We start from the raw sequence: 23,631 nt of genomic DNA, 5'->3' as shown, positions 1-23,631 counted from the left end.
CATTGTGCTAAGGGAAATAAGCCAGACACCAAAGGACAAAGGACAGTCGAGACCTACTGGTAGACACTTTGAAGAGGTGGATTTGAGCAAAGACAAGAAAGAGGTAAAGGAATTCATCACATAGATATCCGAGGGAGGAGATTTCCAAAGAACAAGAACAGCCAGTACAAAGGCCCTGAGGTGGAAGTGTGCCTAGCATGTCCCAGGAACAAGGGGAGTGTAGGAGGTGAGTCGGAGAGCAGTGGGGAATGGATGACACAGGGCCTTATGGGCCATGTAAGGGCTTTGGCTTCGTCTTTTGATGACATGAGGAGCCACCCACATTTCAGGGCAAAAGAACTGATCTGATTTGTCTTAATTTTTAAAGGAGCCCTCTGGCCATTGTCCTGGGGACAGATTGGTGGAATCCTGGAGCCCAGGTAGGAAGCTAGTGCAGAATTCCAGGGGAGAGCCAATGGGCCTCCAACCAAGGCTAGTGAGAAGCAGCCAGTTTCTGGATGTTTTGAAGGTAAAGCCAAGAAGATGAGTTGAGGGATTGGGGCTGGGGGTTTAAGAGAAAGAGAGAAGTCAGGAGTGAAGGAAAATTCAAGCACCTGAACAACAAGGGAGTTGCCAGGAACTAAGGTGGGGAGGTGGGGAAGAATGTGTTTGAGGAAGAAAAGCAGGTGCTCTGTTCTGCACAGTGGAGTCTGTGATATCAATTACCCACCCAAGCAGGAATGACAGATGGGCAGATGGACATGGGAGAAAGGTCGGGGCTAGAGATGTGCCTTCCAGAGCAGTGATGAGGCCCCCCAGGGGTGGGGCTGGGTGCACCAAGGACCAAGAAGCAGAGCCGGAGGGTCTGGGCATTGAGAGGTGTGGGAAGAGAAAGGGGAGTGTGGGTAAAATTGCAGTATTTCCAGAATCTCTCATCCTGCCTTAGTGCATCTCCATATCAATAGGCGTTTCCAAGGGGTGGAGAGCAGTAGCCGTCTCCATATTGATTATCTGGGGGAGCAGGGCTTATCTGGACCAGAGAGGTTGGGTGGGGTCCATTTTTGCAGCTGGGTGGGGAGAGACACGGGCAGGCATAAGTGGACAACTGCTTGTAAGCAATAAATGGGTTTCTCCCACTTTATTTCTCCCTCTGACTGATTTTGGTTTCAAAGGTAATTTGCCCTGGAAAAATATTTTCCCCCCAGAGTTACAGGGAGAAACAAGAAAGGACACCGAGGAGGTGAGGCCAGAGAGGCAGAGGAACGCTGGCACGTGCCGGTTCCTACAGGCCAGAGGAGAAAAGAGATGCACAGAGGCAAACGTCCTGGTGGGTCAAGTTGAGAGGAAGGCTAAAAACTGACCATCGGCTTTAGTGACGTGGAGGTCCCTGGGGACCCTGACCAGAGCCTTTTAGTGGGAAGGGTCGGAGAGAACCTGATTAGAAAGGGATTTTGAAAGAACCATTCACAAGCTTCGCAGCAGCTTGCCCACAATAGCCAAAAGGTGAGACAACCCCAGTGTCCATCGACAGGTAAGTGGATAAAAAACGTGTTCTCGACATACAATGGAATAGTATTTGGTGTTAAAAGGGAGTGGAATTTTGACACATGTTACAACATGATAAATCTGGAAAGCATTATGTTAAGTGAAATAAGCCAGACAGCAAAGGACAAATATATTGCATGTTTCCATTTACAAAAAATATCCAGAGCAGGTAAATTCATAGAAACTGAAAGTAAAATAAAGGTTACCTGAGGTTGGGGGAAAGGGAACTGAGAGTCACTGCCTAACGGGCACTGCTTCTGTTGGGATGGGTGAAAAAAAGTTGTAGAAATAAAGTGGCCTTTGAAAAAATAATCAACAAGAATTTGTCAGACTAGTACATGCTAGACTCTGGGCCAAGGCCTGGGGCTCTGAGGGGCCATAGGGTGCCCACCTGCGCTCAAACACATGCCATCCCAGCCCCACCTCTATTCCCTTTGTTCCTCATGCCCCTGGGCAGGGATCTGGAGACTGACTTGACATGCTGGTTGTGTGAGATCCCAGAGAGATATCTGGTGAATGCTGTTCATTCACCAAGGTGGTGAGACCAAGGTGGGGGGCCACGGCTGGTGGAGTAATCACCATCAAAGATTACTGACAAATTACAGAAGGCCGGTGCCAAAGGAGATTTTTAGAAGCCTGCCGCCAAGCTCTGTCCTTCATCCTGGACTTACCTGGCCCATAGGTTTTCTGTCTTTGTTTTTGAACCAATAATTTGGAATGAAGACCAAGAGTCATGCTCAACGTGTTCACAGAAAGTAGAAGATAGAGAAAAATGACATCAGAAGCCAAAAAGAGGCAACAGTTAGTGGTTAAGAGCACAATGTCTGTATCCAAACTGCCTGGGTTCTAGTCCCAACTTATTTACGGCTGGATCAACTTGAGCAAGTAACTTAACCTCTCCATGCTTCAATTTCCTCATCTCTAAAATGCAGTAATAATAGCTCCCTCGCAGCATTGTTCTGAAGTCTGAATGAGTTAGCTCAGCGTCTGGCACATGGTGAGTGTATGTGAATTTGCTACTCTCCTTATCAGGACTGACTGGAGGGTAAAGTCAAAATGAACGAAACGGAATTTAATGAGGACAGATGGAAAAGCTAACATTTCAGAGTCCAACGAAGTGATGGCACAAATTCAGGGTCAGAAGACTTGGCTGGGTGCCCACCCATTCATCTGTCCATGAGAAAGAACCCAAGGGTCCAGCTCATTGCCAGGGCCTCTGCAGCCAGCACTGTTATCACAACCTTCGGCAGTATCCACCAAGGCCTAACATCCAGCACCAAGGAGATGACAACCTCTTCAGGCTCAAACTCAGTGGTGGAGGTCATCCTTTGTTGGTGGGAGTATAAAATGGCAGGACCACTTTGTAAAAAGGCTGAGTAGTTTCTTATAAGACTAAACAATCACCTACCCTATGACCCAGCAATTCTACTTCCAGGTACTCACAAGAAATGAAAATATATGTCCACACAAAGACTTGCACAAGAATGTTCACAGCAGCCTTATTTACAATGGCCCCAAACTGGAAATAGTCCAGGTGTCCTTGAGGAGGTGAATGGGTTATGCACGCATACAGTGTTTTATACAGACTGTTAAGCATGCATACAATGGAATTCTACTCAGCAACAGAAAGGACCAAACAACTGCTGTATGCAATAACATAGAGGAATCTCCAAAACATTGTGCTGAATAAAATAAGCCAGACACACCAACAGGCACATGAAAAGATGCTCCATATCACTAATCATCCAGGAAATGCAAATAAAAACCACAATGAGACACACACCACCTCACACCAGTTAGGATGGCCAACATTCAAAAGACAAGAAACAACAAATGCTGGTGAGGATGAGGAGAAAGGGAAACCCTCCTACACTGCTGGGGTACTGCAAATCCGTGCAACCATTGTGGAAAGCAATATGGGGGTCCCTCAAAAAACTAAAAATAAAAATTCCATTTGACCCAGTCATTCCACTCCTAGGAATTTACCTGAAAAATACAAGATCCCTGATTTGAAAAGACATATGCACCCCATGTTTATCACAGCACTATTTACAATAGCCAGCCAGGATATGGAAGCAACCTAACTGTCCATCAGTAGATGAATAGATAAAGAAGATGTGGCGCATATACGCAATGGAATATTATTCAGCCATAAGAAGAAAACAAATCCTACCATTTGTGCCAACATGGATGGAGCTAAAGGGTATTATGCTCAGTGAAATAAGCCAGGCGGAGAAAGACAAATACCATATGATTTCCCTCATTTGTGGAGTATAACAATGAAGCAAAAACTGAAGGAACAAAATAGCAGCAGACTCAGAGACCAGTGGTTACCAGAGGGGAGGGGTTAGGCAGGGCAAGTGGGGAGGGAGAAGGGGATTAAGGGGCATTATAATTCACAATCACAATATAGTTAGGTCACGGGGAAGGCAGTACAGCAAGGAGAAGACAAGTGGTGACTTTATAGCATCTTATTACTGATGGACAGTGACTGCGTTGGGGTGGTGAGGACTTGATAAGATGGGTGAATCCGAAACAATGTTGTTCATGTGAAAACTTTATAAGATTGTATATAAATGATACTTTAATTTAAAAAAAGCCAGACACAAAAAGAGTAGATACTGTGTGATTTCATTTTATGAGGTTCTAGAATGGCCAAAACTAAGCTATTGTGGAAAGAAAACAGAACAGCGAGAGGAGGGGTTGACTGCGAAACTCTCTGAAGTGGTGAAAATTTCTGTATCTTGACAGGAGGTTGGGTGGACAAGTATCTGCTATTGTCAAAACTCAACCAATGATATACTGAAGATTTGTGCATTTCATTATATATAAGTATTGTTTCGAAAAGGCCAAGAACCATACACAAATACTGAATTCTATAATTGGTGATATGCATGTTTGGAGGGTGAAGCGTACCAGTGCATGCAACTTACTCTGAAATACGGCCAACAACGAGGATGGATGGAGGAGGGGTACATAGACAACAATAAAGCAAAGGTAGTATTTTGCTTTATAATAATATATAGAATATTATAGAATACATAATGTATATGTACATTATATAATGTATATTATATAATATAATAATGTCAATTGTACAGTCTGAGTGTTGGTTATATAAAATTTGTCACTGTAAAATTTGCTCCACTGGTTTATATGTTTCAAATTTTAATAATGAAATATTGGGGAAAGAAGACAACTGATGTTTGAGGTGTGGGAAACTAGGCACGTTCACACCGCTGTCACTCAGTAGGCAGTGCCACCTTTTGGGAAGCAATTTGTCAATACGTATCAAAAGCCTAACAAACATCCCTGCTCTTCAACCCAGCAGTTCCACAGCTAGGAATTCATCTTAAGGAACTGAAGATAGGTGTGCACAAAGATGTAGCTACAAGGGTGTTCACTACAACATTGATTATAATAACAAAAAGCTGTAAACAACTTGCATGTCCTAAAATTGGGCATTGGTTACAGAAATGGTATCTTTATCCACCAGAGTATTATACACAATTAAAATGGTGCATCACAAATATTTGCTGCACTGAGAAGACATCCTCTCTACCTATATAGCTTCTGGGGTTACCCTTCCCAGTCCCCATCCCTGGAGTTCTTGGGGGGCTTTCATTTCTCCTTATCACAGGCTGGCTTTGTTTCCCTATTTCCAGGAAATTCTCCATTTTCCATCTGCCCCTTACCTCCTGGCCCATTTCCCCCCTGCATTATCCCTTGGGACCTGCCCCTCTTACCCCTTCATGCCTCCGGTATCACCAGTTGGCCCCAGAACTCGGCTGGTGCTTAGGACAGGCCAGGGGCAAGGGGCACACTCGTGGTGTCACTGTATCCTGGGGCCCTTCCTCGGGGCTCAGGACGGCAGCCTTCACTCCGCATTCTAAAGGGGCCTCTGCCACTGGAACCTGGGTTTGGCCCGCTCCCATGACACCTGCCCCAGGCTCCGGGAGAAGGAAGGTGATGGAGGGCAAGAGCAAATGGTTGTTGGGAGCTCGTAGGGAAGGCAGGCTCTGGAAAAACTTCCCCAGGTCTCTAACATGGCCCTCGCCACAAAGGGAGCTCTGAGGCCATTCTGACATGGGTGGCAGAGTGAGTGGTGAGGGAGGACTTTCTGGAGGAGGAGGCTAGATCACTGTCCCTCTGGCCCCTCAATCTCCAACCTGTGGATATATATCTTACTATATCCCTTATCTGGGGCCCTCCAGCCCTTTCCAGATAAAAATGAACCGAATCTGCTTTGCTCCATGATCCTGGATGATTCTGGCCCTCTGTTCCATGGTCTCAGCTGAAGCCATGTTTCTTCTCCAAGGAGAGGCAAACGAGCGTTTACGCGGAGGATGGAGGGTGGGGTGTGGAACGCCATCGGTGGGCTTTCTTTAGGGGGACCCTGCTTGTACCCCGATTCACTGCGCTTGGGCCTGACACTCAGAGGACATCCGGCGGGGTGGCAGGGGCCCCAGGGGCTCGGCCAGGTTCCCTAGATGTCCCTCCCCGCCCTCAGCCTGGGGAGAAGGTCCGAAAGGAGGCCCGTGTTGTTGCCATGGTGACATGCTGATGGAACTCACCCCAAGGTCTCTGAACCCTCCCTCCCAGGTGCCTCAGGGAGGGGTCTCAGGTCCAGGGCCTCCCTCTCCAGGCCGCCTGGCCCGGCCCAGGCAGGAGGGTGCTCTCATGAGGCTGGAGTGCTAGGGGCCAGGAAGGCCAGGAGACGGAAGGACAACGCGGCATTCCGCTGTGGATGAACTAATTCAGGGTGGCGCAGTGGTTAGAGCCCAGGCTGCAAGGTCAGCCACGCCTGGTGCTGAGCAACCTTGGGCAGGTGGCTCTACTTCTCTGGGCCTGTGAGGATGAATGAGACGCCAGTGGGATGGCGATGAGCTCATGACCCCATTTTATTCTCATACGCACACAGCTACTTGGAGGCGGAAACAAAGAGCAGAGCCCCGCAGAGGTGCGCCCCCATACCTGCCGGCTCCTTGTCCACCCCAGCCTTCCTCTCGCACCCCTTCCCCGCCCCCTCTCCTCCCTGGCGCTTGTCCCCCTGTCCCCTCTCCCCTCCTCATCTGGACTCGGCGTCCTCGGCTGCCCCCGTGCGGTCCTTCTCGGTACTGCAGCAGCCGGCCCTTCTCACAGGGCCCTTGGTCCCCGCGTCCTTTGCTGCCTAGCAAACTTGGGCGTGGAGTCACCTCCTGGTCTCAGGCGGGCAAGCCCTTCTCCAAACCTTCAAAAACTGGTCGTCATTCTCGGAGGCCGGCCTCAAACCGTAGTCATGGCTCCAGATCCTTTTGGCTGGTTCCAGGCCAGAGGTAGAAACCCGGGAAGCAATACTGCACCCTCCCAGCTGGGACAGCCATTTGTTGGCAGGAATGAGGCAAGGCCCCACGTTATTGAGAGTGAAGATCACGTAATGATCTGGGGCTTCTGGGGATGTCCAGACGCACACACACAACACGTAAGTGTTCACATACCTCAGGCCTCCAAGTGTGCACCCGCACGCAGGCACACGCCCACAAGCACCACGCGCCCATGCATGCACACTGGCCCTGTGCCCACCAACAGCGACATCATAGTATGATGATTCCTCAAAAAATTAAAAATAGAACTACCACATTATCCAACAATTCCATTTCTGGGTATATATGCAAAAAAATTGAAAGTAGGATCTCAAAGAGTCATTCACATACCCAGATTCACAGCAGCATTATTCAGAATAGCCAGGAGGTGGAAGGAACCCAAACACCCGTTAATGGATGAATGGATAAATAAACTGTCTATACATACAGTGGAATATTATTCAGTCTTAAAAAGGAAGGGAATTCTGACACACGCTACAAGGATGAAACTTGAGGACATTATGCTGAGTGAAATAAGCCAGTCACAGATCAGATAATACTGTATGATTTTATTTATATGAAATATTTAGTAGTTGAATTCTTGGAAGCAGAAAGTAAAATGGTGAATGCCAGAGGCTGGAGTCGGGGTGGGTGAAAGGAATAGGGAGTTAGAGCTTCAGTTTTGCAAAATGAAGAGTTCTAGAGATGGATGGTGGTGATGGTTGCACAATAATGTGAATGTGAATTTAGTACCACTGAACTGTACACTTAAAAATGGCTAAGAAACTGATTTTTATGTTATGTGTATCTTACCACAGTTAAAAATAATAAATAAAAAAATACGTGTCAAAACATTTGTTTGCTTGTTCAATCCTTCCTCACTCATTAAACTGCAAACTTCATAAGATCAGGGCTCTGTGTGGTGTACCTACTATGTACTGCCAATCACTGAGGACATGGGCAACAAAACAAACAAGGTGCCCACCCACCTGAAGCTCTCAGCCTGAGGAGAGGGGAGAAAGACATTGAACAAACAAGGAAGCAAAGTTATCACCTATGGAGAAAATTAGAACAGTGAAATGTAAGAGTGACTTCACCAGGGAGACAGCAGCTGGGGTAGTCAGGCACACCATCCCAGAGGGGGTGACATTTATGCTGAGACCCAAGAAACAATAGTCAGTCATCAAGCATCTGGGATGCCAAAGCTGCAGACAGAGGGAGCAGCAAGTGCAAAGGCCCTGTGGTGAGCAGAAGCCTGGTTTGCTAGAGGAACAGCAGAGTGTGGAAAGAGAGAAGCAGGGAAGAAAGGAAAGGAGGAGAACCAGGGAGGGGGAAAGTAAATGGGATGGTGGGCATTCATGGTGGCAGAGGAGGGAGGCCCCACCAACTCACCTACCTCCTCTTCCACAGCAGATGAGTTTCTGTGAATGGCAACCTCTAAGTGCCCAGCTCTGCACTAAATGCTTTTTGTGGATTAGCTCACAGACTGTTCATAACAGTCCTTCAGGCAGGTACAATCATGATCCCTTGGTATAAAGGAGGAAATAGGGTCAGAGAGTGTGGGCCAGTTGGTAGGTCTGGGACTTGAGCCAAGGCAAAGAGTGGGGAAGGGAGTCCTAACTCCCCAGGGTGCCTGCTCCTTTCACCCACCTCAGGGACCCAGTCCGAGGAGGCTCTTTCCTCCCACCTAGCTGCCCTCCCACCTCACTCTCTTTGCCTCAAGACGGCCAGGTCCCTGGCTGATCGCTGCCAAGTTGTTTCCATTCCTCTCTTCACTGCCCCCCAAAAGTAAGCCAAGGAGAGAGGCCACACCTGCTCCCTCACCCAGCGGGAACAGATACCAGGAGAGGAGACAGGAAGTCCACTCCCTCACAACAGCCTGTTTCTGAGGCGGGTCTGCAGGCCCTGCCTCTGGGGAGTCCCACCTTAAAGGGAGGGAACCAGGAAATCCATGGGGCTTGCAGGCTGGGTGGCAGCCTGGTAAGTCACTGCAGGTGCCCTCTGAGGCCAGGAACAGCTTTATCTTCTGGCCAGAGGGCTGGCTTCCCCTAGATGTCCCAAACCCTGGACTGTGGTGCACCAGAAGGGGGCTGGACCCCACAGAGGGTGCAGGTCTTCTATCAGCTGGCAGTATGTTATAGTTCCATTTCCTGCTGCACTCCTAGGCTCAGGGAATCAAGAGCCTCCACCACCACCCTGGCTGCACCAGAGAGGGAAGGCCCCGGGGCAGAACAGCCCCCTCCCTGACCTCACAGCTCCCCCCAAAAAAAATAAACACAGGGGGGGCTTCCACCCTGCCATGGTTACATGGCAGGACCCAGCACCAAATAAAAATGCAGAGCCCCTTACCCAAAACCAAGGGAAAAGTATGCAGTCAAATAAAGAACTAAATATATATAAAGCTTTCTCCTTTCCTATGTGGTCTATTTCTTGACTTCTCAAGACGTTTTTCTGTTTGCTACTTAATGTCATTCTAAGTAAAGACAAATTAAAATTTTAAGTGACTAGCATGAATTTTACCATTTGCCCTTATGTTGTACAGTGCTAGCTTTCAATACAAATGTAAGGGCTTTTCATGTGTCTGCAGAATCACTGAAGTTACACAATTTGTATTTCGCAGCTTGTGCGTGCTCGTGTATTTCATTCTTACATAAACAGTGGAAACACTGCACAAACTAACCAACTGTCTTTGTTTCACTTGATTCCCGCACAGTCCCCGACACTCTCCACCTTCAGCTGAGTAAGGAGGGGCCGACGGGAAAAGGGACTGTGGGTCGCTCTGTCTTTCCCTGTCCTGTGTCTTCATGGTCAGAGTCAGATGCTGGCTTATCCAGAGAAATAATAGTCAGGTATGGGAGGAGCCTTGGCAAAGAAAGAGGGTGGGAAAACCTGAGGAGTTGGGGGGCTGTGATACTCCAGCCTGGCTGCTCCCCATGGAGGAGCCATAAGAGACAAGGGTATGGACATGGCAGGTCACATCATGGAGGCCCTGAGTGTGCTCTTTATTGGGTTTTAGTCCACTCTGGCCTTGCTACCTCTGCCTAGAACCTTCTGTGGCTCCCCAGTACCCCCAGGATAGCATCCACAGCCCTACCCCCAGCACCAGCGCCCTGCCTCCCTCCTACTGCTGTTGATCGCCACACATTCTGCTGCCTCCACAGCCCTACTCCCCCTCAACTCTGGGCCGCAAACAGCCCTTCTCTCCACTTGGAACCCTCTTCCCCACCAGGTCCCTTCTTCTGGCTAATGCATACTCATCTTTTGTGTCCTAACAGGATTATCACCTCCTCTGAGAAGCCTTCCCTCACTTCCCAGGCTGGGTCGGATGCCCCCCTGGACTGTTACAGGCTCTGTGCTCCCCCTATCCCTGCCTGGCGACTCCTCCTCCTCCCTCACCACAGACAGGCCCTGCAAGGACAGGGACTGGCTCCTGTTCAGGTTAACAGCCCCACACCGCAACGCATAGTAGGTGCCCAACAGTGGTTGTTGAATGAATGCATGGGTTCACAGGCATGGGCGCCCTGGCCTCTGAGCTACCTGTTGCCTCACAGATGGGGCAGCCAGGCCAGGGAGGAGGGGCTGACAGACATGACCTGCCTGCTGGTCCAGGCCCAGATGGTAACTTTATGTTCCTGACCTCATTTTTTACTCCCATCCAGCCCAGGAAGGTGGTGTTCTTGTACCTGTTACACAGATGAGGGTGGGACTTGTTCTCTTTCCTTGCCCTCCACCACACACTCATCCAAGCCCTAGCCAGGGTGACCAGACCAACAGCCTCTCGGCCAGGCCAATCCAGATGTCCTCTTTTCCTGGCCAGTCCCAGAGAGAACTCACTCCCAGCCGAGGCTTGTCCCATCCTTCCTCCCTCCCCCACCTTCCTCCCCCTCCCCACTTCCTTCCTTCCTGCTCTGGAGAGTCCCTCTGCAGGAAAGGCCCCATGTTCCAGGGCAAGGCCCCAGGCCCAGCTGCCCAGGCCAGGACACATGCTTCCTCCATCAGCTAGCTCCCCCTGCCCTCCTGGAGGGCCGGAAATCTGATGCAGGCCTAGGGAACATGGGAGTACTGCACATAGGACAGCCCAAGGTCATCTGCTCCCTCCCTCTGCCTCCAGGCCCAGCGCAAGCAGAGAGCATTGGAGCTCATCCCAGAGGCCTGCAGTCGGGCACCAGGCCTGGTAGGGGCTTTGTCACTCTGCTGGGAGCTGGTCAGGACCGAGAGCCTCTTCAGGAAGGGCCAGACCCGTTGTCACCTAGCATAATGTCTTCTTGCATCTCATGTGCTGAGGTACTTTACACAGGGCCTAGCACAAAGTGGGCCCTCAGCTAACAGTGCTTGGGGTCATTATTGTTCTCCCTAACATCGCCATCAGATTTAACCCTATCACAACTATCCTGTAGAGTTTTTATGCTCAAGCTATAAATGAGGAAACTGAGGCTTAGACAAAGGAAGCGACTAGTCCAAGCTCCTCCAGCAAGTATCAGAACTGAGCTCAGGCACAAACCAGTCCAGTGTTCTTCGCCACTTCACTGTTCTGCTGCCCACCCACCCACTCTCGGTGGTCCTGGAATAATTCTTCACCTGCTGGGTGCCTCAGTTTCCCCATTAATGCACTGAGAAGTATGGAGGAGGCATCTCTGAGGACCCATATCTAAGGGAACTCACTCACTAATGCATTGAGCAGAGGCTTGCTGAGTGCCGTCCTGATGCCAGACCAGAGATGGGCACAAAATCACAGATCAAATCTGATGGTCTTAAAGGTCCAGGGCACCCAAATCCAGAACAGACTGCGGGGAGTCTGACCTGATCCCTCCCACTGCAGCTCCATTTATTTCCCCATTAACACAGAGGAGAAGAACCCTGGCATTGTGGGAGGGGGAGAGGGTGCCCCCCACCCCTCCAGGACCGCTGAAGATTGGGAAACAGGTCCCCGCAGGTGGGCGGAGGACTGAGCACTGGCAGGTAAGCAGAGAGTAATGGGGTTATTCAGGAGTTGGTAGACGGGTGGGCATCCCATTGCTAAGGATTTAGGGCCAGGCAGGAGCTGCCAGGCCTAGAATGGAGATGCCTTACCCTCCCACCACCCTTCTAGAGGCAGCACATCCGAATAAAAGCTCCTATGGCTGAATCCTTGAGTTTAAATTCATTTCTTGGCAGACTCGGAGCTGCTCACCACCACCACCACCACCACCACCACCGTTCTGCACCCACAGTCCCTCCACAGGGGCCCTCAATCCCGAGCTCCATAGCCAATGTTCTTCCTTAATCCCAGGCTTCAGTCTGTCTTGCCCCAGAGAGGGGACTGGATCTGAGACAACCCCAACGCTCCTCCTGCCACCCCCCGCGTGCCAGCTCCAGGGCGGACCCAATAAACTAAGACGCTGCGACAGAGGGAAGGAACGCACCGCCGGTCCCCGAGCGACAGCCCAGGGCGCTGCGCTGGGCTGTCGCCACCAGAGGGCGCGCGCCCCCCTCAGAGCCGGAGCCACGACGGAAGCGGTGGCAGCGCTTCTGGGCTAACAGAGGATGAGGAGTGCGGGTGACCGGTCACTCCCGGCGGGACTCCCCCGAAATGCAGCCCCACATTGGGCACGGGCTCACCTAAGTAAGACAGGGGGCTCAGATAAAGCCCCTGGACCTCCACCCGGGCCGCGCCCCGCGCTTTGGTCTTCTGTTGCTCCCTCGCGCGCCCCCTCCTGGCCATGCCGTCTCGCGGAAGTCCGGCTGGGCGGTGGGCAGGGATGCGTAGTGGGAATACACTGGGCAGAACAAGGTTGTGCTAGTGCACTTGGTGAGCCGGAGTACTGGGAACAACACTGTGCGGGGTACCGGGTGGATAAGAGGAGGGCACGAATGGCCACTAGGCAGTTACTGGGGGCAGTGAGTCGTCCCTGGGGGATATTGAGGGGCACCACGCCTGAACCAGATGGTTACTGGCTGGTCGTGGAGGGAAGGGGAGAGTGTTGAAAATATGAAAATACTGAGTAAGATTAGGGGCATAATGGATAACAACTGGAGACACCGGGTGGGTACTTGGAAGTATTGGGAGGCACTGGTAAGATATTAGGTAAGTACCAGAGGCACTGGATGGGAACTCGGGGGGCGAGGTGGGGTCACCGAGCACCGTGGGCAGCACTGAGTGTGTTTCCAAGATGTGGCGTGACTGAAAGGGTAAAGGGGCACTGGGACAGCTCTTGGCAGGTACTCGGGCATGGCGTGACTCGTGAGAGTACAGACGCTGGGTGGGCGCTGGGAGCGACTGGGCTTGTCCTCATAGCCTAGACCAGGGCGTCAGTGCACCCCGCTCAGCAGCCCCTCAGGCCTGGATCACGGTGCATTTTCATGGCCAGAACTTAGGTGAGAGATGTTCTCGGCCAGTGAGGGTCTCCTAACCTGATCCAGACCCGTTCTTGATTTTCTAGTCAGAAGTGGGAAGAAGCGCTGCACATGGGCAGAGCTAAGAGCCCCTATATTGTCTACCTTCCCCAGATGGAGAGAGAAAGACACGTCAGCCCCTCATCCCTAGAAAACAAGGAGCCCCCTCCTCAGCCCCTCTCACCAGGCTCCGGCCTCCTGGCCCGGCTTGCTGGCTGCTGGGCCTGGAGGGGCTGCCAGGCTCGGCCTCCTGCCCACAGCAGGGCGCCGGGGGAGGGCGGCGCGCTGCTCGAGATGCCGCGTTGCCATGGAGACGCTGCCGCATCCTGACTGCTCCTGGCAACGGGGTCCCGCAGCCAGGCAGGCGCTGGGCGGGGACCCCAGGGAGCGGGCGCGCCAGGCTGTCCACGGCGCCGCCAGACCCCCGGGACACGGATACGGCTCCCCCACCCACAGACACCCCTCACTCACGTTCCCACCGCACACACGTGTACATGGGCACCCCAGCTGCAGCAGCCTAAGCAGAACAGCAGCCCAAGCCAGCCCTGCAGCCCCCACTCATTAATTCAGCAAACATTTGCCGACCGTCTCAGTGCCAGGCGCGAGATGGCCACTGCGGCTGCAGCGACAAGTCACACGGGGACGCAGCACCACACACACACACACACACACACACACACACACACCCATCTCATCGCCCACAGAGGAGGCAGACACAGAAACAGTGAGATCAAGGCTGTGACCCCAACAACAGCTCCCCATTGACTATGTGTTAGCCCTCCCCCTCCAGGGTCTCACATAAACTGCAGCACCCTTGGAAAACACTGTGAGAACTCCTTTTTACAGATGGGGAAGCTGAGGCACAGGAGAGCTCATTTATTCAGCCAGACTGCATAGTATGACACAGAGCTGGCCTTCTAACGTGGGTCTTAACAACCTCCCCATCCTACCCCTGCCAGAAGTGTTTCCAGAACATAGATGATGGAGGACCGAACTCATCCGGGGAGATGGCATGGAGAACTTCAGGCTGGGGCTTCGCGCGTGGGAGAAAATGCAGATCTGCCAGGCAGAGCAAGGTGGGGCATCCTTGACCAAAACGACAGCCCATGCAAAGACCTGGAGAATTTACAATGGCAGGCTGGGTGTGGAGGAGAGCAAGGGCTGAAAATGTGGCTGGAGAGATGCTTGGAGGCAGACCCAGCAGGCTAAGTATGCAAGCCAAGGGACCAGGACTCCATCCCTAGTGGAATAGGGAGGTGGGAGCAAGCGCTGACCACAGGGAGGGAGGGTGGCCCAGAGAGCCGTGAAGCTGGGCCTGGGAGACTAGAGAACAGGCATGGTCATCGTCCCAGTGTGGAGCGAGTGATCCGGCCCTGGCAGTGGGTTCCACAGAAGAAGCAAAACACATCCTTCTTGCCTCCCCAAGCAAGGATTCTTCTGCCTGAGCCAGGAACCCAGGAAATGATGCCAGTGCTAGAGGCATGAGAAGGGGGTCCCTAGGGAGAGCAACAAATGGGGACACGCTTCAGAGCGACATGAGGAAAGGCCAGGGCTAGACCCCTAGAAGGACTTCCAAGAAGAATGGGTTTGAGCTTCTGAGAGGGGCCAGGACTCCTTGAAAAAAGAAAAGAGCCCCTCACACATCTGGGCATGGAGTAGGCAAGCTGGCCCTCCCAGAGCCCTCCTGCCGCTGTTGTTCCTGCTGGCCCCTGTCCAGCAGACTGTGTCCCAGGCACCCCTCTGAGGAGGCCCAGCATCCAGCCTTAACCACCCCCTCCAAGGTTAGCCTAATTTTTTCCCTTCCATGGATTCAGGTCATTGCTCCCTGTCCTCTCTCTGAGGCGCCACAGAATGTGACTAATTCCCTCCCTTCATTTATGGGCCCTGTTACCTGGGAGGTATTTATAGTGCCCCAGCCTCCCTCCCCAGCAACTCCACCGCTCTCCCCCCAGGCTGTCTCCCCCCTACGTGGCCAACCTTGGCCTCCCCTCTCCTCTGCTGCTGCTCTGCCACCTCCCCACTGTTTGTCCCCCACTCAGGGGAAGAGAGGCAGGCGGGGGCAGGGGACGGAGGAAGCCCCAACCTAGCCGCCTCCCCAAGTGGAGCACTCCCCAAGGGGAATGCTTCTTCCCTCAACACCCCAAAAATGCCACTGAGGGGCCTGTCCAGGGGAGTGTGACAAGTGGCTGACCCCTCTGCGATCTCGCCATGCAGCCTGATACTTGTACTAAAAATAGGTACAACTGAGCGTGGAGTGCTTACTGTGGGCTCGGTTTTATTACTACCTCCAGTTTGCCGAGATGGAAACTGAGGCTCAGAAAGGCCAAATGACCCCCCACCACGTCTGTATAGCTGGGACGGGGTGCTCCTGCACAGCCACCTTCCAGAGCCTTGCCTGGTGTGTGAGGATACTGGCCCAAAAAGGTAGGCTGGGTCGGGGGGACTGCAGGCTGGCTAGCGGGTGCCTGACCAAACACATGGCCAAAGCCAGCAGTGTCCCAGCAGTCACGGCCACAGATGAGCTGCCCAGGGGCTGCCAGGGAACAGCATCAGATAGAGGCCACTGGGCCACAGGACACTGCCTGTCCCACACACATCCCCTCCTCCAGGCAGGGATCACTGAGGGGCTGGGCTTCAAGGGCACAGATCTGGGCAAAGACAGAGAAGAAGGGGAGCCTGTGCCCACCCTGGATGAGGGAGGAAGCCACAGCAGAGGGGAAGGAAGTTAGAACCCACAGAGACTTACACAGGAATGGAGAGTCGGGACAGGGGCCAGCAGCCCTTTCACATCCCTGGTCTCACAACTGCCCCAGGCCCCTTTTCACAGCTGGCAGGGCTGAACCCCGAAAGGTAAAGGGACAGTCTCAGCTTTCTTCAGATCCTCTGACCAGAAATTCTGCAATACTGATGAAGTGGCTTTGTCTAGATTTCTGGGAGACAGAGGGAATAGAGAAGGAAGCTGAGTTCAAATCCTAACTAACCGTGTATTCCCAAGCTTGATGACATAGAGCAAGTGATTTTGCCTCTTGGGGACTTGGTTTCCCCATCTGTAAAATGGGCTGACATCACGTGCAGTCATGACTACTCAGAGCCATGAAACAGGCAGAGTTCTGAGCACAGGGCCTGGCATGTGGTGGGAGCTCCAAACGCTGGCGGATAATACTGTGATTTGTGTTTTTCCCCCTGCTGCTTTCTTCTCTCTCAGATCCAAGCAAAGGGGCCGCATGTCTTCCCTGAGACTGGGGCATCCTGAGGACAAACGCTATGTTTCACCGTCAGCCTACCATTGACCATCCTTGGGACCAGGAGATCCCGGGCAGGCTGCAGTCAAGAGCGAACACTCCCTGTGGTCACCTCTTCATTATCACCAGTGTATCATTCTCTGTGGGTGTGACCCATCCGCACACAACCAGCTAGGCCTCCTGCCCTTGTTTGAGGAAGCCGTTCCCCTCACATTGCCACAAAGGCAACACTGCAGTCCCTACATGAGCCTCATCCGGGGGGCCACGCTGGGTCCAATCGCCCCCACTGTGCCCCTTCTCAGCACCACCCACCACCGTGGCAGGCCAGGAGCTGGCCTGACAAAGAAAGACACTGAGTCATTCTGATTTCCGCTTCAGGGAGCCAGAGCCGGTGGCAACAGCTCAGCCAGGCCTCTAAGGGAGCTGCCAGGGGCAGTGCCAGGTCCCTGCGACTCTCCTGGCAGCCCAGTTCAGGGGCTGAGCATGGTGGTTACAGGAGCCAGATTTGGGAGGGGGCTGCAGGTGGGAGATGCATGGCTGTAGGGGCTGTGCCCTGACACTACAGGAAGGGGCAGTGGGTGGCATGTATGAGCACCCTTGTGGATCTGGCACTGGGCCAGGTCTCCACACCCTGGGAGAGGGGATCTCCACCCAGTTTACAGGTAAAGGGCACAGTCACACAGCACCTACTAGATGGAGGCAGGCAATGCCTGCTCAGATGCCCACAACCCTGATCCTCATACCCTGAGTAGACGGCCAGGCCCAGGGCTTGGGTAAGGGGATGGAAGCTGCCATAAGCCCCGTCCATGCTGGCAGATGGAGGGTGGGACCAGGCATCATGGAGACTGGGGACAAAGGTCAGGGAGCAGAGCGGTGAAAGGGAGGCACTCTGAGCCAGGTCTTCAGCAGGGCAGTGCACTGGGGTACAGCCTAGGACTGAACCTCACGGGCCTTAGTCTTCGGTCTGGCTCACCCCAAGCTTGCTGGCCTCATCCAAGGCCTGGCCTCTCAGAGCCTCAGTTTCCCCAGTCACACTATCACAGCTCTGAGCTCCAGCATTCTCCCTAGCAGTTCAGAGTCAGGCCTCCCCTGGCATACTGACAGGGTCAAAGCTGTGGGGCCAAAGAGGGGTCTGTGCCCAAGTGGCTAGCCCCTCCCCACCCATGGGCACACAGGGTCCTCGTGGAAGAAACACGGTGTATACAAATAATTAAACAGAAGAATTGGAGTGATTAGGGCAGATGATTATTGTCAAATTATGATTTATCTTGTAGTGGAATTAGTATTCCCCCAAAGGGCCCGGCGTGGCGCGGCGCCCGCCACGGCCCGTGATTAATCGCCGTCTCCAGAAGGTCACCTCCAGCCACTGCAGATTAACTCAGTGGGGAAACTTCTTTCCGTAATTCAAGCTGTTGTTCCCACAACCTGTCATCCGCCGCGGAAAAGGACGATTTCGTCAGGGAGCCCGGGGGCGGGGGCCTGTTAATTCCCCCAGCCCCTCCCAGCTGAGGACATGATATATGGTGCGTCCCGACACGGGTGACCGCGAGGGGGGGCAGCATCCGCCGTGGGGTGGGCAGCAGGAGGCCGGGGCAGGGGGAGCGTGGGGGGACAAGTCGCCGCCAAGCAGAAGTAGGCTGCGAGGGGAGAGAGCGCGGGCGGTGGCAATTAGGAAGAAAATTGGATTTTTCAGCGTCCAGAGGCAGCTGGGATCTGTGGTGTGTGTCGCAGCCATCACCCCCTTCCCAAACACACACAGGCACCCAGGTCCAGCTAGGCAGGGACTCCCCAGGAGGGATGGAGAATGGGGGGCCACGGACCTCCTTCAGGTAGGCAGGAGACGTAGCCAACAGATGGCAAAAAGGACCTGGTCAGGCCTGCAGCCGGGCCCTGCAGAGCCCTCCAGCGGCGAGCAGCTTTCCTGACCTGAGAGGGAGAGCCGAGTTCCCATTTCCCCAGTGGTGGGCACTGCCAAAGCCACATGCCCGCTTCACCTGGGGCTGCTGATCATGGCTGCTTCCATCTGGCAACCCAGACCGGGTCTGGGAAAGCTGAAATCCCTGGACTGTCTCCCTGTGCATGGAGAAAAATGGGACAGAGCCCCCCCAACCCCCAGCCTGTCTGCTCACCCCAGCCTCTGCCCACCCCTTGGCTGACTGAGTGGCAGGGGGGTGCAAAGGCACAAGTGCCCCCCCCTTCCTCTGACTCCTATACCTTCCACCAGGCCTGGGGGCGGGAGTGAAGTCTGCACCCATAGTACAGATGAAAAGGCGGCGCTCGGGTGACTTTCTACTCCGAAGCTTCTCTGGTCCCCAGCCCTCTCAGGATTACGTCCAGGCTCCTTCAGGCTCTGTCCTTCCCACGCCAGCCCCCTGCTCACCCTCCCCACCTCTAGAAACACTCACAGTACACTCTTCTTTCAGGCTGCCAGGCTTTGCACATTCCTGAAATGTGCTTCCTGTCCCCAGCCTTCATCTGGTAAACGTCTATTCATTCTTCTCAGTCTAACTCACTTGTCCTCCCAGGAAGAGAGGGTGCCCCCAGGCTCACTAGGCGCCTGGCCCGTGTGAGCACGGAGCCCTCTTGTGCAGGAGCTGGGCCCTCACCGGCCTCCCCCCCAAGAATGGGCACTCTCTATGGGCCTCCTACCTCTCTCTCCCCAGTGCCAATGCAGACCCCGCCTCAGTGCAGGCGGTGCTCAGGAAGGTGCCAGGGCTCAGGGGCCTCCACTCCCCACTCCCTCCAGCCCTCAGCCCCTGCTTACCAGAGCTCAGATCTGAGGGTTGAAGGATAGAGGACAGAGGTCCAGAGGTGGGGACCCTTGCTTGCTGGCGCCTTCTCAGTCCAAAGGCCTGTTTTTAGTTGAGAACAAAAGCATGTATTATGTATACTGCGGTTTGCTCAGAACATTCTCAGGTCTGAGATATTTAGAGTTGTGAAGACCCAGCACTATTTGGGAAGGAAAATCTGTTTCTCTCCCTCTCAGGAGTGGGGGTAGGGAAACAACTCTCCAGAATCACTGGGACTAAACACTGGCATTTTCTTTGGAGGAGAAGGGGGCTCTCCATCCTCTGCTGGGAGTGTCTGGCAGGTCCCACACCCCCTCCCCAAGTCTTTAGCTGATACGGATAATAAAAATTCCCATCATACTGTATTTTAGCTTTAAAATGTCCTTTGCTGCATTCATTCCCTGACTCTTTAGGGGCAAGCAGAAGAAACCTGTTAAGCCCATTTTACAGATGATGACAGCTTGGGGGAGGTGGCAGGTGACTTGCCCACAGCCAATGGCTGGAAGCAATGGAGGCAGCTGTGAGGCTTGGGGGGAGGATTCTGGTCCCACTCCCCACCAGCCCACTCTGTGGAACCATCACCTCCCACACAGGCAGCTCCAAAACCTTGAGGCCCATCCCTCCCTCAAGGCCCCAGTGCAGTGGGAGTAGAGCAGATAGCTGGGGCAGGGACCCTCCCCCTCCCAGGGAAGGACCCTCTTCCTGGGAACTCCGGGTCTACAAGTCTGGTTCAAAGCCCAACCATGCCCTTCGCCAGCTGTGGGACCTTGCACAGATCACTTTACCTCTCTGTGCCTCTGTTTCTCATCTGTAAAGTGAGTTCCAACCTTGTAGAGCCATTGTGGGGATGAAACACGACTGGTGCCTGGCCTGGCAAATAATAAGTGCTCAATAAATGAGAGTAGCGCTTGTTTTATCATGTTCACCATCTCACAAATCTCTTGTGGAGATTATCAGCTATCAGCTCCCCCATTTCCCAGAGGAGGAAACAGCAGGGCTGCCAGCAGGCAGAGGACATCATCAGAAGGCCAACTGAGATTCTGTCCCTCCCCTCTCGAGGACCCTCTGCTGCTCCACGCGCACGGATGGTGGCACAGCAGTCGAGCCAGAAGAGGTCCCTTCTCCTCCTAACCACCGCTGCTTCCTGCCTCCCAGGCCTTTGCCCAAGCCGGTCCCTCTGCATAGAATTCTGCCCAGGGTTTCTCTGCTTGCTCCACATTTGCTTCCGAAATCTTTCAAGGCCCCGCCTCAAGGCCTCGCCTTCCAGGAAACCATCCCCGACCTCCCGCGCAAGAGCTGCCCGGTGCCCTGCCGGCTGCTCGGTCCGGGCACTGGCCGCCCCGTCCCACGCGGGTCTCTGAGCCCCTCGCAGACTGGGCGCGGCCTGCCCCGCCTGACCCCGGCGCTTGCGCGGGACACACGGTGGGTGCCCCGACCCGGGGGAGCACAATCTGCTCCCCCACTCCACTTGCTCCAGCGCCGCGGCCCGGCTTTGATCCGCCAGCCTCAGCGCCCCAAACCTGATTGGCATCGAATTACGCCGCGCGGCTGCGGGAGATAATGGCGGGAGGCGCGGCAGACATGAAAGGGGGTGGGGGGCGCAGCGGCAGTCCAGGCCTCTGTTAATGACCCAATAAAAAGGAAGAGGGGGGAGAAATAACCCTCCCTCCATCCCCGCCCCCAAGACAGCGGCCGGTGCACACAAAGCCGCCGCCGACTCGGAAATTACCGCGGCTCAGCCCAGCGCAGCGTGACTCGGGGCGCCGGCTCACCTGGCGGGGGCGGGAGGCAGGCCCGCAGTCACAGCCGCACACACCGTCACGCAGGCGTGCACACACACCGACCCTGTCTTTAATACTTTTATGGTTCTTTTTCATTGTGGGTGCTTTGCCTTAATTGTGATATTTGAAAAAATGTTACACTAAAATAATTTTCCTGATTGCTAAGATACTGTGTGCCCACCCTAGTCCCAGCTCTGAGACACAGTCACCCAGCCCTGTTCGGTGACATGCACACACTGTGTCTCATACACATAAAGTCAAGACACAGTCTCACAGAGACACATGGACACACTACCACATGCACTGTCATGCCTAAAGTCACTTGCAGAAACAGACATGGAGCCACGTGGACACATACACCCGGCAGGGCCTGCAGAGACGCTGCATAGAGAAACACCCAGTAGCTGGAACAGACAGACAGACAAAATACACACACACAGACAAATAGGGAGAAACTCACAGAGACAGAGACATACAAACACATTGCACAGGCCGTAGAGAGAGAGACTGACAGCTTGACACACATTGAGATCTAGAGACAAATTCAAACATGCAGAGATAGACAAAGATGAGAACAAACCCGTACAGCATCCCAAAGACACACACAGACACAGACAGGCCTGGCTCACAGAAACACACGCAGCGACGTACACGTCCCAGCACAAATCCCGTGGCTAACAGAGTTTCCGGGACAAACCCCGTGCCCACAGGGCCGTCCATTTCACACCCTCACTCTCAATGCGTGCAAGTGTGTTCAAGTGAGTCTGGGATGACCGAGACCTGGGCTGACCCCCAGCAGGGATGAAGTGGGGTCACTGGGCCACAGAGGTGAGGAAGCATGGCAGTGGGGCAAGGAGTAGAGGTCCATTTGCCTTGAATCTACAAGGCAGGGGCAGATGGTGTTATTTGTCTCTAAAATGGGGTTTAGCTCCTGTCCCATGGGGTTGGGTGAGGCAGTAGGCAAGTGCTCAGTGTTGGCTGCCATTACCAAGTGGACTCCCTCGGGGCAGCCCAGACTTTCCACTGCACATCTCCCCACCACACACATGTACACACCCCTTGCCTCCCAATTTCTTTACTGCCAGGGAGGTTCCACTTTGGTCTAATCTGAGTCCCTCATGCTGTAAGCTGACCCCAAATCTGGGAATGAAGAGGGCTAGCCCTTCTGAGGAGCCTCTCTTGCTCCAAAAAGAACACCCTAAGCACCAGAGGTCTTGGGGCCCAGATGGGGTTCCAGCATGGGCTCAGTCATGCTTTGCTCTGCTGCCTGATTTCTAATCACAGCTGCACCATGAACCAGCTACATAACTTGGGCCAGGACTTGGCCTCTCTGAGCCTTGGTTGCCTTCACTGTCAAATGGGTGAACAGCATCAGCCTCCATCAGCAGGAGGCTGTGAGAGGCTGAAATAGCTCTCAGGCCGAGCTCATGGGCCGTGCTGAAGCTGCCAGTCCATGCTGGGTTCAGAGGTGAGGGGTCAGAATGCATATTTCCCCCAGCACACCAGAAAAAGGGCCCTCTCTGCAGTTCCTTCTTAGGTGGACAAGGGGACTTTATGAGCCAAACCTCAAGGCCTAATTAATGCAATTAATCACAGGCCCAGCCACACAGGCCATGAGGACAGCTGGAAGGGAAGGTCACAGTAGCTCAGTTACCCAAAAGGATGAGGTAACAGGAAATGAGATTCTCAGTGGCTTTCCTTTCTCCCTTCACCCTGAGCCCAGGCTCTCCCAGACCCTGCTGACCAAAGCCCACCCTACCCCCAGCTCACTGGGGAAGTCCCCTTTCATGTCTAAATCTAGTTTCTCCTGCTGCAGCTCGGGAAACACATGGGATCTGCAGTCAAGGTTGTAGCTGTCCGTAGACTGGCCAGTTAGAAAGACTGCGATTCATCTCTTGGTGGCTGGACTCTGTATGCTGGGTTTGGTGGTGGGAGTGCTGGGGTGGTGGGTTGAGTCAAAACCTCCCAGAGGCCAGTGTCTGGCCTGGGAGAAAGGCAAGAAAAAAGAAAGGAGCTGGTTGCAAGGAGAGGAAGGCCCCCTTCTCCCTCTAAGGGGCCTGTGTATGCGACCCTGTGTGAAGAAGATGGGGGGTGGCCAAAGGCCCTGACCAGAGCTGTAGCAGGAAGGGGCAGCCCACTCAGTCAGGGGCACTGCCACATTATAAATCACCCTCGACTCAATTAGAGCCTGTGAAAGGTTGTGCACACCCAGCAGAAAGTGCCGTGCTTGGCAGGCAGCCAGCTCCCCTGGAGGGGCGGGGAGAGAGAGCTGGTGTGTGCCTATGTATGTGTACGTGTGTACGTGTGCCTTACTATGCAACATGCTTGTGTGTCGTAATGCATGTGTCTTTATGGGCCTGTTTGTACCTGTCCTATGTATGCCTGTGGCAGGGTGAGCACATTTATATGCCTGTGGATTCTTGTGTGTGCAATATGCTCGTACATCCTTACATATTTGTCACTGAGTGTGTCTGTATATGCCTGTTTATACCTACTTGTTCTGTGTGTGTCCCTGTGAGTGTGTGGATGTTGGTGTGGGTGTCCTCTTGCCTGTGTGCACTCGAGTATGAGTGTGTATATG

The 23,631-nt window shown here is 53.6% G+C and overlaps 1 long non-coding RNA gene across 1 annotated transcript; it reads right to left on the bottom strand.

The window, feature by feature from the left end:
- Positions 1 to 17,711: 17,711 nt before the first annotated feature.
- Positions 17,712 to 21,026, bottom strand: LOC108394744 (uncharacterized). Its single transcript, XR_001852499.3, has 4 exons — positions 20,055 to 21,026; positions 19,245 to 19,332; positions 18,301 to 18,406; positions 17,712 to 17,905 (listed from the first exon to the last, which is right to left on the bottom strand). It is a non-coding gene; the product is annotated as an uncharacterized lncRNA (long non-coding RNA).
- Positions 21,027 to 23,631: the final 2,605 nt, after the last annotated feature.

The sequence above is a fragment of the Manis javanica genome, chromosome 14, assembly GCF_040802235.1.
Source record: "Manis javanica isolate MJ-LG chromosome 14, MJ_LKY, whole genome shotgun sequence".
Lineage (NCBI taxonomy): Eukaryota > Metazoa > Chordata > Mammalia > Pholidota > Manidae > Manis > Manis javanica.
Note: the sequence above shows the minus strand (reverse complement) of the source record. Positions and strands in the feature narration are given on the sequence as shown.